General features: G+C 41.6%; 1 protein-coding gene across 4 annotated transcripts in view; it reads left to right on the forward strand.

Annotated features, from left to right (window-relative positions):
* The window catches only part of jmjd1cb (jumonji domain containing 1Cb), a 224342-nt gene that overhangs the window by 119163 nt on the left and 85243 nt on the right, over nucleotides 1-19936 (forward strand). The window contains exon 1 of one of the 4 annotated variants that reach the window (XM_030400882.1): nucleotides 14189-14446. The exons of the other annotated variants lie outside the window; for them this stretch is intronic. The gene's annotated coding sequence lies outside the window, so the exon portion shown is untranslated. Of the gene's footprint in view, nucleotides 1-14188; nucleotides 14447-19936 lie in introns of those variants that run through there. 4 annotated transcript variants of the gene reach the window in all.

Genomic DNA, 19936 nt, shown 5'->3' on the forward strand with positions numbered 1-19936 from the left:
GTGCAGTGTAGGCTGCTAAATATGTCACTCCCTGCCACAACAAAAGAGACAACCAGTAGGAGAGAGAGAGAGAGAGATTTTTTTTTTTAAACAGCTTTATTTCAAATATTTTCTTCAGTTCATAGTCGAAACATCATAGAACCAATTTTCAAAGAAAAGAAAAAAAAAGAAAGAAAAACCTTACATGTTGAAAATAGAGTGAAACACTAACTCTTCCTCCTCCAGCGAGCAGACGACATCATTAAAACACCACAGTTTGGTAAAAACATTCAGAGTCTTCATCAGTTTGTGAAAATTAAAATCAATAAAAACTCTCGCCCTAACTAATGCAACAAACACTCTTCTTAAAACACTTTTCTTTCCTCTCACTTTATTCCTTCTTGTAATTTAGATTGCCATCTTTGCTTCCCCTATTAAAAAGTTTAAAAGTTGCCACTTCTCCGCATTCACTTTATGATATTCTGCACCAAAAATAAAAACATTAAAAGACCACTCTTCTCTAAAAAGATTAAAACATTCTTTTAAAATGTTAAAAAGCTCTAAAAGCCGGTCACACTCTAAAAAACAGTGAAAAATGGACTCGGGTGATGTACAAAAAAGCACATTCATTTCTTACAGTGGGATTAAAAACGGAAACAAAACTGTTCACAGCAATGGCCCCATGTAGTATTCTCCACTGTAGATCTCCAGTTCTTTTCTTTGACGGTGCTTTATAAAAACTTCTCCAGCATGGTTCATTTCGTCCTGTCGTCTGCATCCGTCCCCTCCACACAGTGTCCTCCCGCTCCTCCAGTCCCTTCTTATTAAAAAACACAACACAATGTTTATAAAAAGATTTGCCACTGGCTGTGTGCAGGTCTAGCTCCGTTTTTAACGCCTTGTCCAACAGTTTCCCAGAGTACCCCTCCAGGTTGGCAGTCAGAGTGAGAGAGAGAGCGAGAGAGAGAGAGAGAGAGAGAGAGCGAGAGAGAGATTTAATGAGAAGAAGCTGCATCAAAAATGAGCTCCTGAATATTTCTCAAACTTGGACCTAAAAAGTGGGACATTTTACAAAAGAACCTTCAGTTATTCATCATAAAGGACTCCAAAAAAGAGGTAACACTATTAATTGCCAAAACAGAAGAAAAAAAATTATAATCTTTGAATATATTCTAAATCAAAACAACTAGCTAACCGTAAACTAGCTAGCTGTCAACTGTATAGCTTGATGTCAACTGCTAACTCGGATACTACCTGCCACTGTTACCAACATTTACAAGGAGAAACTGCACTAAAGACGATAACAGAGGAGATAACCTATGTAGACAAGATGAAGAACAAACAAACAAACAAACAAAAACACTGTTTAAAGGCTGGAAAAGCAAAGAAAGTAAACAGTTAACCTAGCCCCCTGTTGAGTAAACAAGTGGTCACCATGGAAACCCCGCAGAAGGCAGCTAACAGGACAGAGAGCAGGGAGGTTGTATACCCTGCTAAATGTAAGAGTGCAGCAGCTAGGGAGAAACACAGGCAGAAGACACTACGGGAAAATCCAGAGGTCCTCTTCACTAACTACACCCAACACAAAGAAGGAAGGAAGAAGAACAACCTCATATTCTTCACTGACTCCATCTACATCTGGAAAGATACTCTGTGCAACAATTATGCATATGTATACAGTGAGGGCATTGGCTCAGGAGGTAGATTAAAGATATGTAAAGATAAACAGCTTGACAAGGATGAACCCCTGCTCACCATCATATATTACATCAAAGGAAAGATCATGGTCCAGGGAAATGAAGCCAACCTGGAGTCCTTTGAAGAGGCATTATCCTTATTAAAAGCTGGGGTGAACACCAAGAGGATAAATGTCCCCTCTAACAGTGAAGATGATGAGAGCCCAACAGAGATCCCCACCACCTTGTCCATCTCTGCCCCTCCCACACCTGCCAGCTCCACCAACCAGCTAAAGGAGAGTATGGCCCTGCTGGAGCTGGCCTTTGCTGAATACAAAGAGCTGACCCAAGCCAGGCTGTCTGACCGTCAAAACAACACTGTTCAGCAGCTTCATGAGGAACTCCAGCAGCTCAAGAGAGACAACCAAGCCTTGACCTCAGAGGAAGTGTAGAAGCACAGCCAGCCACCAACAGCCAGCTATGCCCAACCAGCTTCCCTCCACTCAGCCAGAAGAACAAGCTCCACAAGTGGTCCTGCTGGCTGACTCAAATGGAAAATTCCTGGAAACAAACAAGCTATTTCCTGGTAAAAAAGTGCTGTCAAAACACTGCAGCACCACAGGCCAGGTAATGAAGCTGTTAAAAAAGGAGACCCTCAGGAGCCCTCAATACCTGGTGATCCACACAGGAACAAATGACCTGCACAGCCTCTGAAAGGACACTGCTGAAGCAATGAGGAAGATGGCCGAGCGGGCCAGTAAGGAATTCCCTGACACCCTCATTGTGATCTCCACCCTGCTACCTAGGATGGACACTCCTCCCCATGTCATCTATGACATCAATATGGAGATCAGAAGAGGATGTGCCACCTTATCCAACATCCACCTGGCCCTCCACCCAACCATTGGCACCTGGGACCTCGCGGCAGAACTACGCAACAGCACCAGCCCCTGGTCCACCTCCCTACCCACAGCAGCGGAGCTATGCTGCAGCACCTGCCCCTGTAAAATTAAAAAACATATGCAAGAGCAGAACATTGGGGGGATCTTGGTGTGGTATAAAGGACATCTTTGCCATCAGATCTCACCAGTAAAACAGGGCAAATCTCACATTCGGTTGAGATTAGATCAAAACCTAGGCACAACTGATAGGGATCTATATCTCTGTGCAATTTATATACCCCCAGTAGATTATCTTTATTTTGAAGAAGATGTTTTTGACACTCTCCATTCAGAGATTGCCTACTTCCAGACCCAGGGAAATGTGCTTCTAACTGGAGATCTGAATGGACGAACAGGAATTGAACCTGATGTCATGGACCCACAGGGCAACAACCATGTATTTGGTCAGGCGAGAGAGAGAAATAATGAACTTGCTGTTGAGTTGGATCACTGTGCAGCTCCTGGCATCTCCCTCCTAGGTAGAGAGGTGAAGTCTCTGTTTTATGCTGATGACCTTGTTCTACTGTCTCCTACTGAACAACGACTACAGCAACAGCTGGACATAGAAAATTACTGTCAGAACTGGGCCCTGGCAGTAAATATGAAGAAAACTAGGTCACAATCTTTAAAACGCCCCAGATGTCAGGAGAACAAACACCAATTTACCATAAATACTCATATCATTGGACATAGCATGAGTTACACCTACCTTGGTATAACCATCACAGCATCAGGGAGTTTCAACATGGCAGTGAATGCACTAAAAGAAAAAGCTCGTAGAGCCATACATGCAATCAAGAGAACATTTTATAATTTCCAGATTCCAGTCAAAATCTGGGTTAAAATATTTGATAGCGTCATCCAGCCCATTGCACTGTAACGTAGTGAAGTATGGGGTCCACCCAGTCATCAGAGCTGTACCCGCTGGGACAAACATCCAACAGAATCTTTACATGCAGAATTCTGCAGATACATCTTACACGTACACGGAAACACACCAACAAATGCATGTAGAGCAGAATTAGGCAGATACCCACTGATAATTAGCATTCAAAAGAGGATGCTCAACTTTTTTAACCACCTGAAATCCAGCCCCCAAGACACCCTCCACTCCAAAGCCCTCCAAACTCAAGAGCTGAGCCCAGAAAAGAGTCCCCTATGTCAGTTGGTACTGAGGCTAACTGCCCCTCTCAGACACAGTCTTACCAGCCTCACAACAACACTGCTCTACAAACACCAATCAAAGTAAAGCAAAGTATAACTCAATGCAAAGAAACCTATCTGGAACATTGGAAAGATAAAACTAAAAGCCAAAGCAGATTAGAATGTTATCTAGCCCTAAACAGAGATTATGAATTAGAGGAATATCTCTCTACTGTCAGAGATAGAAAGCAGATACAGATCCTGACCAGGTACAGGCTCAGTGACCACAGACTGACAATCCAAACAGGAAGACACAAAAAATCATGGCAACCAAAAGAAAACAGAACATGTGGTCACTGTTCAACAAGTGAGGTTGAGACAGAGATGCACTTCCTCCTACAATGTGAAAAATTCAACGAAACAAGAAACATTTATTTTGACAAATTCAACTCTGTAATCTCAGATTTCAAAGAGCTGAATGACCTCTCAGCATTAAAAATACTCCTGAGAGAAGGAGAACAGGGCATATTTGGCTGCCCAATATATATCAACATGCCACAACCTGAGGGACAGTGAGTGACCGACACACACATGCACACACACACACACACACACACACACACACACACACACACACACACACAGGATATACTTCATATATAATCAATGTAAATGTAAATTAATGTAAATCAATCTTGATGTTGTGTTAGTGTTTATGTTAAGTTATTGTCAATGTCCGAATGTTTGGACAAGATGCTTTGGAAATATTGTTGTTCAAACTTTCATGCCAATAAACAAGCAAGACATCAGGTTTCAGTGAAGACAGAATCATGATTGCTCTTTATCTTTCATTTTAATTTCTTTAACAGACACGCTGCATGACTGCATGTTAACAAACATTTAATCTCATGAATGAGTAACCCCACCCCCATATAATCAGTTCATTGATGAACGGATGTGTCCGTGACATGACGTCACCGAGTGGAGGTGGGTTGGTTTTAAGCACCTTGAAGTTGCAACACACTCCCGGCCGATGAGACTGACTCCAGTCAACTCATCATTTACAGTTCAAGAGGATACAGTAGTTGTACTGGTCTTCTCATGGTTATCCTGGAAGGTATCATAACAAGGCAAGAACATACTTTTCCATCTCTTCCCACATAAACATCTTTAATTCTTCCCATTTTCCAAAAATGTTTGGGCAGTTTATCCTCATTGATTAAAACCACATCTCCAGGTTTCAGTTCTGTCGACTGTTTTATGGAAGAGGCAAAATGGGCTGATCTCAATTCCATGAGATAATCCTTCTTCCATTGAGTCCAAAATGTTTTCATAATTCGCTGTCTGTATTTCCACTGTTTGCTCAACTGATCTTGATTTGGGTTAGGTAATGTTGTTGTTGCGTTGCCAGTTGAGGGAAGTGTTGTCAGACGTTGACCTATCGAAAAGTGTGAGGGAGTTGAGGGACAGGTTCCTCACTGTTTGTGTGGGTGGAAGTGATGGGACAAGAGTTGACTACTGCTTCCACTTCTGTTGGAAGCGTCTCAATTTCTTTGTACCTCAGAGATGCTTTTCCAATCACTTTACGCAGGCAAGTCTTCACCGATCTTACCAATCTCTCCCACATGCCACCCCACCAAGCAGCTCTTTCCGCAATGAACTTGCAGGTAATTCTTTTTTCTGTAAAGAATTCCTGTATTTCCTTTGATGATAGGGAATTCCACAATATATTCAGTTCCATATCAGCTCTTCTGAACATTTTCGCATTGTCTGAATATATAGTTTTACAGAGACCTATGCGTGACACAGTCCCTTTATTATCCAGAATCTCTCTCTCACTTGATTAAGGGTGTCTTGGAGGCCAGAATGCATCACTTGTTGGTGAAATTTTTTGACTGTCAGCTCAGAAAATGTTGCATTTGCAGGAAGAATACAGGGATGCTTTTGTTCAAAGTTCCAGTTGGTCATCTGTAATCTGCCCCCCACTCTTAGTATGCCTTTATCATCCAAAAAAGGGCTGAGAGACTGAATTTGAGACTGGGGATTTATTTCTTTACCTCTTTTCAACAGAGAGATTTCTTCAAGGAAACTTTGGTTCTGTGTTGCTTGAATCCAATGAAACTTTGCTACAGATATTTCCTCAGTTGACAATGTTCCAGTGCATTTTGGATTACCTCTGGCATTGTGAATAAATCTTCTGACCCAAGCAGTTACACGTAACACTCGGTTGAGGTCACTATAGTTTTTCACCTCCAGTAACTCACTTTCTTTTGCATTTTCATAACTTGTCATACTTGTTGATTCCACCACAGACAAAGCATTTTTTTACAACCTCATCATTTGCAGGTTGTTCACAGACATTTCCACAGTAAATAATTTCTCTTTCTTTGAGCCACATTGGACCTGTCTACCACAGTGAATTTTCTCTTAATTTGTTGACACTTATTCCACGTGTTGCAACATCTGCTGGATTTTCACTTCCACTGCAGTGGTTCCACTGTGTTCGGTTGAGCTCTGTATCTCTCTGACTCTGTTTTCCACAAAAGGTTTCCACTGTTTTGCAGAACTAAGTCTAGCTCCAATTAGAGCGCCTAGTAGTTAAAGTCTGGGCAACGTAACTTTCTTAAGGGGCACTACTCTGGTTTTAGATGTTATAAGTATGTATGTATGTTATACACTCACCATCTTCTGGAACGGTTCGTAGATACGCAGCAGCACAGTATGCACTTTCGCTGGCATCACTGAAGATGCGTACTTCTCTTTTCGCAGGTGTGTCCTTGTCCTTGAGCAGTGCATAGATAGTTATATTTCTGATTTGAGGCAACTCTGTGCATCACTGATTCCACAGATTCAGAAGGTCCTCTGGACGATTGTCATCCCATTCAAGTCCACGTTCCCACATTTTCTGAAAAAGACACTTAACTCTGATGGTAAAAGGAGAAAGAAACCCAATAGGATCGAATATACGTGCAGCAGCTTGTAACACGCCTCTTTTTGTGTTTCTTTTATCCTTCAAAAAATCCATCAGATTCCTCAGATCAAAGACGAAGTCATCCTGCTCCGTTTTCCATGTCAGTCCAAGAACTTTTAACACAGTGTTTTTCCCCCTCAACATTTCCAGTTACATTGTCTTCCATTGTTTCATTCCACAGCTGTTTTAGCTCTCCAGAGTTTGTGCTCCATTTGCACAGATTCATTCCTGCATCTTGCAATATAGTTTTGGCTTGTTTGGTTAAGTTGACAGCTGTTTGTACACTGGGTGCACTACAAATCAGGTTTTGATATTTCATCAAGTGATGTCTAATGGTTGCTGCCAAAAGAAACGGACTGGGGGATGCTTCAAAGGGCACTCTGGTCATGCGCATAATGCATACTTTTACCTCTTCATGTGGTTTAGGGAAGTGGTCACACCAGAGAAATCTTAATACATCCCTGTCTTGCTCTTGAATAGCCATTTGCAAAAATGCTTTTATTATATCGACCAGAAATGCCACTTTGTGTTGTCTGAACTTTAACAATACAATCAGGGTTGAAATTTGGGCCTTTCATTAAGCAGTCATTTAACGACGGACAACCTGTAGCATGTGAAGAGCTTAGTGGTTAATGGTTCCTCTTTAATGACGGCAGCTGTGAGGGAGATAATACAGGCGGTTGTCCGTTTGGTTGTCATTTTTAACACATTCCACAATGCCCTGTTTCTCATAATCCTGTATGACTTCACTATATTGATCATACACTGGCACATTAGTTTTAAACTTCTTAATGAGCTGATCAGAATGCTTCTTGGTTACATCATAGTTGGAATGCAAATCATTATTTTCATTTTTCCAAGGTAAGCTCACCTCATATCTTCCTCCTTTGAACAAGAGAGACTGTTCAAAAAACTGCATTGTCTCCTCATCACTTTTCTTTGATTCTTTTTCTGTTACAGTCCCGATGGATTCAGTTTCCCAGAATGAGCGCAGTGTGAGGTTTATTTGTTCTTCCAATCCCTCACTCACATGCAGAGTTCCAACATCTGCTGGTTCTATTTCTGAGGCAACATTTAGCACAGATACAGTTCCTTGTATGAGCCATCCAAATTTACTGTCCAGAGCAACCAGTGATTCAGAGAGGCACTCTAATTTTCCAGACGCAATTTCCCAGTAATGATCACCTCCAATCAATACTCCCAATTTCTGCGTGTCCATTCCTGTGTCAGCTAGTTGCATGGCTTTACGCTCCAGTTCTCTGCGTATTTCTTCTCCCGCTAACTTCATGATGGAAGAACTAGATCTATACTTTGGCCATTTCTGATATTACTCAGTCTTAATTTTACTTTATTACAGGTGATGTGTTTTGGTTCACCAGAGCCAAATGGTATGTAATTTCAGAGTCTCGCGAGCTATTTTCACGCACAAAACTACGCTGACTGCCTCCATCCAACAGACAGCGGGTTAGTTGTCTCTTTATTGGAGTCTCTATCCAGACAGTAGCAGTCTGAAGGAGAACTGTCTCTTGTTTAGATTCACTGGGAGACACTCAGTGCGTTTACATGACACTCAAGAAAACCGAATTACTGGGTTAGTCCGACTATGATTGGATTTTTAAGATGCATGTTTAGACCTTAGTCTGACTAAAATCGGACCGGATAGGATTTCTCATAATCGGATTAAAACACCTAGATCATTCGATTGATAGTCACATTAATCCTGCATGTATACGTTCTATCAGATCGGATCGGATTTTGCGTTCTGTGCAGGCGCGAGATTTCTTTCCCGGAGCCGTGAGCCGAAAGTTGAAGGACGGCGACGGGGCGTCTTTCCTCCAAAATAATCGCAAGCAAGAGCGCCACTGTGCATCTAGTTTATGTAATTATCATGTACACCATATACGAAGTGTACAAAGATGTAGCTTCGTCTCGCTCTTCGTACGCCATCTTTCTCGAATGCTGAGGCAGAGTTTGTTGTTGCTGGTGACGTAAAGAGGTCAGCTGGAGGTGGCTCTGTTACCACTAGTTGAAATGGGTACAGCGCCACCTATCGTACCAGGGTATGACATGCTTCGGCCAATAATCCGATTTTCTCACCGGCATGTATACTCAGACAATTGCAGTTGTCTGATTGAGTAGCATAGTCGAACTATGGCTGTAGTCCGACTAAGATGTGCATGTAAACGCACTGACTGAAATCACGGCGTCTGTCGGCTCATTTACCGTTGGTGATTCCTAGGGCTGAACGATATATCGTTATCGTATCTATATCTAGATATGAACATTCAAGATATTCATATCGAAAAAGCAACGTTATAAACGATATAGATTACCCCGCTCGCCCTGCACGTACAGCTCTGGCAGTCACAACAAACATCCTTTTTACGATTGCCCTTGAATGCACCGCTAAGGCCAGCCAACCACAAACCTTATTTCATGCTTGCTGTGGATCGACAGCTGAAGCTAACCGATGACAAACATACGAGGGCGGGAGTGAGGGAGACGGAGACAGAGACGCACACACAACTTGGCGACTTTCTAGCTAGTTTAGCGACTTTTCAGACCCTCTTAGCAACTTTATTTCTAAAAAGCGACTAGCAACAAATTTAGCGATTTATTCAGATCATCAGGGGAAAGGCGAGAAATATATTATATTGTAATTCTCATGCTGCTCAGAGTCATCAGTCTGTGGCTCCCCTGCAGCAGCGCCGGCTCTCTGTCCTCTCACACGGCTGCAGGCGGCAGGTGTGTGTGTGTGGGGGAGCTGGCTGGGGGCAGCAGGAGCGGACGCTGCGGCCGCTCGCTCTGTGGATTTGAGACTGTATAGCTGCCGTCTACTCTGTTTTGATCCGTTAATTCTCTGACTTCTTAGTCTTTCTAAATTCCACTGGTACTTTACCAGCGATAACCTGAAGCTGCTGAGTCTCGATCTTCACTCTCACTCTTTCTCTCCAGATTAGGATGTCATCGTTCATCTTGTAAAAATGCACATAGTTCGTTGTTCTTCTCCTTCCCTTTACTGTTGTTACTTCAAATATATTTGTCTCTGTATTGAGTTTGTGATTATTTGGTAAAGATTTCTCCATCAACCATTTGTATATGGCTTAAAATAATCTCTTTATTTTTCTGAAAAATGCTTGGTTTTCACTGAACCCGTAGTCATATCGTATCATATCGATATCGAGATATCTGGCATGAATATCGAGATATGAAATTTTGTCCATATCGTTCAGCCCTAGTGATTCCTCTCCATAGTTGCAGAGGGCTTTATGATGACGTCGGTTGCATTTTTCTCAAGAAATGCCTCTGCTGCGACAATCCTTGGCAACATGTCTGGTTCCACAAAAACACAAAGCATCTTCCTTTTTTTTTTTCTCAACTTTTCTCGCAGTTCAGGCACAGACATCACATTGCATTGTTGAGACTTGTGGTCATATTTCTCACAGAAAAAACAAAATTGTCTGTCCATTTGATTCGAAGTATAAAGCGCAGATGCTGTCATTGTATTGTGTCGTTTTGTGCGCATTTCCCATGCGCCATGTGTTTCTTTCTCACGTTCCTTTTGCGTGCGCTCCTTTGCGCTCTTGGTCATGTTAACAGTGCACGCTCAGCTTTCCACTTCCTTCTGTAGGAAGGTCATCAGTTCCTCAACCTTCCAGACATCATCCTCCTCCACTTGTCTGCTAAACTCCAAAGTCATCTCCTCAGGTTTTAGTTTCATAAGAATGGGATGGGACACAGCAGACTACCATAAGTGTCAGAAGCGACTCCCATAGAAGCCAGACTACAGATCTGTAATTCACAGTTATCATATAAATATGTGAAGGATTTGATATCAGAGGCATTTTTAACAGGATTAAGATTGAGAAGTTTGGTCATATGTGCATTAATAACCAAATCCTTTCTGCCAAATCGGTTATGCAGCATTTGGATTGCATCATCATAATTGCCTTCAGTCAATGGGAATCCTGCAACAACATTAGTGGCTGCGCCTGTAAGATATGGGGCTCTATCTAAACGATCTGAAACGCAAGTATCAAACGCAAAACGCAAGCAGCTTTGTGGGCGGATCTCAGGCGCTGTTGCTATTATGTCGGCAGGATAAATGACTCTTGCGCCCGACGCAAATCTAAAATGGGTTGGTCTGAAGTAGCTACATTAGTCATAGGTGTGGTTTGGGCGTAACGTGCAATAAACCAATCAGATCGCATCTCACATTCCCTTTAAAAGCAGGCTCGCTTGTTCCATGGCGGATTGCTATTATAATGGCGAATTTGCCAGGCGCACGCCAGGAGCGGTTCACAGCCGAGGAGACCGACGTTCTCGTCAGGGCCGTAAAAGACCGAGAAGTGGCCTTGTATGGGGATGGGAGAAATCCATCCAAATTAGCTTTGGTTAAACGGCCGTGGGAGGAACTTGCCGCAATTGTTTCTAAGGCTGGCATCCCCATGACATCGCACCGGGCCTCGGGAGCAGTGAGCACGGGCCGAGCATTGCGCAACGGCCAGCTGATGACGGAGCAGTGCAAACACCAAGGTGCAGAGGATCCAGACCCACTACACGCCGTGGCAGCATTGTCAGACCGGACCGCACTGTCCGGGATGCGGCAAGGTATTAATGCCCGTCTTGACCGGGTAGCGATGTTGCTGCGGCCCCTCAGGCGCATCGCCTCAAGTCTCCAAACGCACCACCTGCTCCTGTTGTGCCCCTTCCTCCTCCTCCCACTCCATCTCCGTCCACCCGCTCCACTAGGAGCACATCGCGCATTGCCACTCCCGGAGGGAAAAAGAATTAGTTCTTCTGTTTAAACCATACTTTTTTTGTATGGTTTGCAAAAACGGGAATAGGAATTACACAAGCGCCAGTGTACAAAGTCAATTGCGCTTAGTGCAAGATAGAGCCCATGGTCTTAAATAGCTGAATTTATCTGGTTTTGTCAGGTTGGGATTGTTGTGCACTGCCGTCTCATACTGTCCCCAAAAATGCTACCACTGGCTGATATCCCCGTCATATTTATCAATTACAAGTTCATTTTGAGCTCATTTTAAAAACAATTTGGCATTTATGACATAACGCTAGTGTAGGGCTAGCTTAGCGGCAGCAGTCAGTCATGCAGTTGCAAGGCAACCGGAAACAGAAAAGAAGTAGTTATATGTCATGGCAGCCCCCATAGGCTTCCAAGGAAACAGGTGGATATGGTCTTTGTACTCAACACTCATGTCACTTCATCTTCCAAGTCCTCAGTCTTTGTTCCTTCTTCTACTTCTCTGTCCATTTTGTCCAAACATTACTCTTTTATCAATAGCTGTTCCATCAACTCTTCAAGAATGTCAGGATCACTCAAGTTCTTCATCAATTTTACTCAGTACCTTTGATACAGATGTGCAGATTGTAGATCTCTTTTTTCTCCAACGGTCACTTTGAGCCATTGTGCGACCTTTTCTGTGTTCTTGTTTGTCTTGCAAACTATTAGTCTTTTCGTCTTTTCATTTCTTCATTTTTCTCGGGTTTCAGCACCAATTTTGGAAGACATCAGGTTTCAGTGAAGACAGAATCATGATTGCTCTTTATCTTACATTTTAATTTCTTTAACATACACACTACATAACTGCATGTTAACAAACATTTCATCTCATGAATGAGTAACCCCACCCCCATATAATCAGTTCATTGATGAATGGATGTGTCCGTAACATGATGTCACCGAGTGGAGGTGCGATGGTTTTAAGCACCTTGAAGTTGCAACACCCCCTTTGAATTGAATTGAATTGAATTGAATTGAATTGAATTGAGAGATCTCAGCTTGCCTCACACTCTGATACTGTGTGTAGCAGACCCACTCGAACAGTGTCGGGATTTGTGGCTTGCTCATGAGCTTGTTTGCAAGCCAGAGAGTCAACCAGTCAACTACATGAGATGTGAATTTGGTTGAAACTGGGTCACAAAAAAAATTCCAACCCCCCTTCCTCCCTCTGTCTCACCCTCTGAGCAGATGGAGCTGGTCTAGTTTAATCTCTTGCCTCCTGTGGATCTGTGTGTGCATGTGTAATAATAGCTTACCTTTATGGCTGCAGAGAAAACAATTATGTTCCCACTTAGATGCAGACAGACAGCAGCAGCAGACCACAGGAGGTGTGTCTCTTCTCTTTTAATGGACATTTTAGTTTTGACTTCTTTAAGGCTAAGTAATGCTGAGAGATGCTAGTGTGTCATTCTCACATGCGTGCTCTTACCTACCTGCCACTATATGTAATCTACATATATAGCAGATTGTGAGAAGATAAAGCAGTTGTGATTTTGTTGTATGTATTGTTATTTGTGAGTCATACAGTATCTTTCTTTCAATATCTTACTGCTGAACATTTTTCCAGGGAGGGTAGAAGTTGACATTGGGTTAGGGGTAGTGGGCGGGGGTGACTGCAGACAAAGAAAGGATGCTGCATCAGAGCCATATTATAGAATTTAATTTATATGAAAGTATAAATAGTATAAAAACTGGGGGTAGACTAACTGTTGGTCTGGCTGATTGTCAGGGCTGATATTCAGCATTTTTACAATTATTGGTGACAGTGTTTTATGTCTGACTGTTGGCAAAATGAAATTAAGATTGAAATGTAGTATTTTGGCTCTGATGCAGCAGCCTTCCTCTGTTAGTGGTCACTGCCCTGTGGTCTCAGTGTTCACAAAGCTGACCTGATGTCACAAGTAACAGCCAGTGAGAACTGACTAACCTGAATGTGCTTGCTATAGTTATAAAATAAATGGACTGGAGTTGTAGAAAGTTGAAAAAAGTAAAACAAATATAAATACTGAAGCAACATACCTCCAAATTGTACATAAGTGAAGTAATTGAGTAAACTGTAGTTACATTCCATTACTGGTTATTCTCCACTTTGAGACAAGGATTTTTAGTCTACCTGTAAATATATATATCGGTTCCACTTATCGGTCTTCTGCTCGGCTGACTGACCTTACAACTTCTGACATCACAATCCCTGGTCAGCCATTACACTATCACTCAGATGATTAGACCCAACCAAATTATAACTAAAGAAAAAGAAAAATACACAACTTATTGGAATGATATAACACGCTCACAACACAAACTGGAAACATATATATATATATATACATACATATATATGTATATACATATACATACATATACTGACATATATATACATATATATATATATATATATATATATATATGTATATATATGTATATATATATATATATATATATATATATATATATATATATATATATATATATATATATGACACGTGAATAAAGCGGAGTTGAACAGAGCAGAGGGGAGTAGAGGAGTGGGATAGAGACATGTTGAGAGAGCTGAGCAGCAGGGAGAGGAAGTGAAAGAGAACGTGGTGAGTAAGAGAGAGCAAGCCTGCATCAGAGAGAGAGAGAGAGAGAGAGAGAGAGATGGCCAGCCCTGCTTCCCTTCCTCCCTCCCCCTCCCTCTCCGTCATTGCGTCAGCAGCAGTTAAAATGTCGGCTGTGTAGCTTGTCCTCTGCTCTGCTTTCTCTCCCTCTTGGCCATTTGTCTTTTCTCACCACAAGAAGAAACCACACTCTTGCTGCCTTTTTTTTTTTACCTTCGTCATCCTTTCTTTTCTTTCTTCTTGCCTCTCCCCTGCTTTCTGGATCAAAGCTAGTAGTCAAGTGTTTTTCTTCAGAGCCATTGCTCCTTGACGTTGCTTGGAGACGGAGAGAGGTAATGTTAGAGTTTAATATCCTCTGCTGTTGCTCAAATCACTCCTGTTTTTCAGCTGAAGCCTGAGTTGAGTTAGATTTGATCCACAAGACTGAGTGGGATGGATTCAAGTGACAGACTGCCTGGAGACTGTGAATGTTTCCCAGAATAGAAGGTTTGGTCATTCTAATCGGTTCTGTCCTAGATGTCGGCGTCTGTGTGTGTGGAATGTGTAGCTTGTAGCAGTTTTCTGAAGGTGATCTCCCCGCTTCTACCATACCTCTTTACTACATGCCTCGTACCAGAAGTGTCATCATCTTAGCCACAGCTCTTGCAACTTTCCAACTTGTAATCATTTGTTTTCTTTGCAGTAGTCATTAGAGCAAATCCCCCCAAAATACTTAACACAAACATCTTGTAGATTCTGGATCTCATAAAGTAAAATAGTGTTTATTCTTCTGTTGTTCACTTTGAATTCTTGCCTTGTTTGGTTCTTATTCTCAATGAATTTTTCTGTGAAACAGATTTTTAGCCTTTGTAGCGACAGCAGCAACCAAATCCTCCTTAAACTCTTTTCTTAAATCAAAAGCCCATGCTGATTGAGTTTTGCTGTGTGGGAGGCCCCTCTTATGTTCTGTGAAGGTGGTAAACCATTTCATGTGTTTGCAGAGTGATTCATAATCATACAGGATATTGCTCAGCCCTAAACATGGCTCACAATGATGACTATTTCAGTTTCATTCAGTTTGCTTTTTCATCGGCTTTGAGAAGTCAATGACAAATCCATCATGTGACTTGTGAACAGACATGGCTCACGTACAAATTAATCCTGCACTTTTGACTTTGAAGTTATACTCTGTTGGTTTTATTCATGAAAATCCATTTGCTTGTCACAAGGAGTACTACTCAGCCTGTGAAAACAGTTGTATACTGTCTCCTGTCTCTGAAGGAGATGTGTCGAATGTGACTCAACAGTCCTGATGATGTCATCAGGACTATTTTGGATTGGGCTTGAGACTTAATTTTATTAATTGAAAGTCTGGCTACCAACTGCAGGCATGGAGGGTCTATTGAAGTGCACCTTTAGTTTAATTATTGAAGGTGTAGGAAACCATTTTTAAGTGGGGACATGGTCAGGATACATCAGCCTCTGCTGCTTCAGTTTTGGGCATTTTTAATTAAAAATCATTCTTTTGCAAGTTCCCCAACGTTAACGTTCTATTGAAAAGAGAAAATGATGAGTTCATTGTTTTTTAACTTTCCAGCGTGTAACACTTACAAACCAGTTAGTAACTTCTGTTGAAAACACCGCTTCATTTCACTCTGTCCCTACCACTGTCCAATCAGCTGTGACGCAGCGCACCCAGCAAAAGTGTTGTTAATTATGGTGTAACTAAAACAAGGATGTGATGACACCATTTTAAGTTGCTTTGTTGGCATTGTTTTCTGCACTTATGGTAAAATAAAGTTTTCATATCAGATCATATAGGAACACACATGTGGTGGACCAATAAATAATTTGGGCTCTTATAATGACCATTTAGTCCTTTGTCAAACCACTCTAGTAGCCGTAGTCACACGTTTTTATTGGCTTTGATGAGAAAGTTAATTTTTAAAAAAGTAACCATTGTTAGTGGCTTCCATTCTTCCTGCCTGATCAATGGGATGACTTTTCAGATGAAATTCATCTCCATTGTTTGTTTGCCCCATATATATGATTGTATTATTTAGGTTTTCACCCAGTGCAGTGCCTTTTGCTGGTTCCCTGTAGAGTAAAGAAACTTAAGGTTAGCCAACTGTTTGACAAAGGGCCAGCAGAGGCAGCAACAGCAGATCTATTCATCCCACATATAGCTGTACCACATAAAGTCACTAAAGACTGGGCAGGAAATAAAACAACATTCTTTGTAACTATGCCTTGGAATAAGGTTGGTTGTGTTTAATGGTTTGATACTTCATTTAAAAAAAATGGTTTATTATAGTTTAATGAATTAATGTACTTGGCTGTGAAGACTGACATTTTAAGAGCTTTCGTAAATTTGAGATTTAAATTAAATTAAAGTGAAAACTGAATCTTGCACCATAATGTTGGTTGGAGGTTTTCATGTTGATGTGACCGCTAGTTTTGATAGCAATCTCATCAGCCATCAACAACTCATTAATATCAGGGGTTCTCTTGGTGGGCCAAAACTGAAACCTAATGGTGGGACACGGGACTGCACTGTGTTGTTGAGATGGTAAATGATGGAGGATCACTTAGTGGAAAGAGTCACTCTGCCCATCATGCTCTTATTATGAAAAATAATCTATAATAGGGTATCTCATAGATATAAAGAGTACTTTTACCTCACAAAACAAATTAACAGCATGAACATAATTAAAACATTAAATCCCACCTTAGGGACAGCTTTGTCCCATGGTTTGTCCCACTTTGGGCCACCCTGGCATAGGCGGTGTGTGTGATTGTATGTGTGTGTGTGTGTGCGAGTGTGTGTGTGTGTGTGTGTGTGTGTCTGTTGTACTGTGACCCACTTAGAGAGCAGTCATCAGTGCAACATTACTCGGCAGTGCATTCTGCAAGTCCTCTACCATTTTGAACATTTGTAACTGGTTCTGGAAAAATTGTGTAAAAATTAGCAAAATGGCTGCAGGAATTTCTTATGTAAGAATACACATCAGCCAATTGTCTGAATTCTGAAAATGAAACTGTCCTCTGTAACATCTGGCACATGTAATCAGTAACAAAATAAGGTCCTACCATTGTGTTGTGCGAGCTCTGAATGCTCCTCAACTTGATAAGCCTTTGAATCGAGCCATGATCCTGTAATAGATCTAAATCCAAGTACTGGATCAGTCTGCTCCCTTTGTCCGTCTGGCTCCTGTTACTCCTCTGCTTTCTGCTTTCACTCATTTAATTAGCTCTAGAGCTATATAGTACTTGTTTGCATGTTTCATTTTTCTTAATATTTAAAAATGTCTTGAAAAGCCCTTTATGAATACTAGGACTGGGTGATAAAATCAAATATATCAGTTGTTGATACTGGGTAGTAGAAAGTCTTAAAGCCGTTTCACACCAAGTGTGAATTTCCTTGCGGATTATTCGTGGTTCCATTATAATGGGAGCTTGCACACCGGGGCGGAACTTTCGTGCGGCAAAAAAAAAAAAATCCGGAACCACTTTGTCGTCTGCGGAGTTCCGTCTGCGAAACTACACGCTTGACCAATGAAATCGCTTGCTTTGTAGACGGGAAGTGACATCATACAACGCAAACGATTAATCTGATAAAATGAGCGAAAGTTTAATCATTCTGGTGTCCCAGCTAGAGTTTAGATCGGGCCCAAAAAATCAAGCCCGACCCGCCCCGAGCCTGTGCACGTTGTGTCCGAGCCCGCCCCGGCCCATTAACTGTAATTATGAGCCCGAGCCCGATTTATTTTTTAATACGTGGGCTGTTATAAATGACGTTCTCAACTACAATTCCATGTTGTTTGAACCACAGGAATATGTTTAGAATTATCTTAACGAATAATGCAACAAGTGCCGCACTTAATGCACTCGACACAGCCGACACATGTTGTCACTGCCCATGATTTGTTTAAAATGGTTCCACACCTCCGACTTACCTCCAAACTTGCTTAAAGTTAATTCTCCTGTTTTTCTTTTTTACTTTACATCTTCAAGCTCCATGTTGGACTTAAGTTATACAATCAGTGATGCCGTTACTCTAATCTGACCACTTTTCGCAGAAACGAATAATCTAACGCGTTAGTATTTCCAAACCAGTAATGAGATTAAAGTTACTTATTCAAGTCCCTGTGCGTTACTATCATTTTTGTCAGTTTCCTTAGTAAAAATATATATTTTCGCTTTCTTCTTGCGTCTCGGAGAGTGATGTCACGTTTGCGACAAGTCACGTTTTCAGCATGAGGATAACTCACGTGTACTCACACAACAACAATGGAGGGAGGAGAGAGATGCACATTTTCTAGCTTGAAATACAGTCATTATTTTGAGTTATTAAAAAAACAACAACACACAAATGCTTGATCAAGGACCCAGCCAATTACTATTGTTATTAGCCGGCTCTGTAGGTGCTGAAGAGCTTGAGCATTCCTGTCAGATAATGAAACATTGCTGCACGGGTATTCCGCAAATCCGTGCTGCATTTTCGTATCGCACCGGTGTGAAACGGCTTTAAGTTCAGAATATGACATCACTTTACTGTAAAGCAGCATTTAAAACCAGGAAATGACAACACCCATGACATATCACCATTTAACAATCCAAAATCCAAGACGATATATAGTGTCATATCACAATAACAATGTAATATCAATATATTACCCAGCCCTATGATGTGTCAAAGAACTGACTCCTAGCCTTGAGCAAGACCACTGACCCTGCATCTGTGTGACTGAGGCCAGTTAGATACCTACTTTTTGGGAGCTGACATTTAGAATTGATAAATAAACCACCCAGTGCTGTTTGTCTCAAATAAGCTTTTGGACAGTCACAGTGTGATTACATGTTTGATAAGGAGGACAGACAGAAGGACAGATAACAGGACGGACAACAGGACAGTGACCATTAAGACTTTAAATGTTGTGTATTGACAGTAAGTAGATGGGTCTCTCCTGCTGCCTGTCTGGAAATACACAGTGACACAAAGCTTTTTCCTGGCACACTGTGGCAGATGTGACCCAATTGTGGTTTAGTGGAATGTGTGCGTATGTGTGTCTCTGTATGGAAAAGCGTCGAGGGGATGGAAGAACTGTCATGTCGGGGAATCAGAGTAGGGATTCACAGATGGCAACCATGCTCTATTCTTGAAGCTGCTCAGTTTAGAAGTTCAAGGTCTTGGGTCCAGTGATGGCAAGTCTTGTGTTTTTACCATCTATTTCTGTGAGCTTGAATGAACCAGAACAGCTTTTAATGGTGCAGGTCTGCCTATCCTGCTTCATTAAACACAGCTGGCTTTCATGCACCTAAATTAACATTTTGCCATTTAAATTCAGCTACTATGACTTAGCAAAGGTTGTTTTTGACTGTGTTTGTCTGAATTTGGTCAAATTGATCTTTACAAATTTGAGAATAGACACAAAAATTATTGGGTCCCAAAGAGGGATGTTCGATGACCTTGATTCCACTGGCTGGAATCTGTGACCTTGCATGTGTGATGCGGATTGGTCTGTCCTCCATCTGGCCTCATACTCCATCAAGAGCGAGGAGCATCATGCCTGCCTAATATTGATGACTTGCTCAGCTTGTGTGTATTTCATCATTTTTATAGACAAATTCTTTTTGCATTTCCTGTAGAGCAGAGAGCCTCTTCTGAAACACGCAATGACACAGCTATAACAGCTGCCATGTGCATCCAGCAGCGTTGTGGCCATCACAGATGTAAGGTCACAAAGATGTGGCAAGGGAATCAAGGCCTAAGAATCATAGCTATGACAGCTAGATGGGAGTTTAAGGGCGTTTTCACACCTATAGTTAGTTTGCTCTGGTCC

This window comes from Sparus aurata, chromosome 20 (genome assembly GCF_900880675.1).
Source record: "Sparus aurata chromosome 20, fSpaAur1.1, whole genome shotgun sequence".
Classification (NCBI taxonomy): domain Eukaryota; kingdom Metazoa; phylum Chordata; class Actinopteri; order Spariformes; family Sparidae; genus Sparus; species Sparus aurata.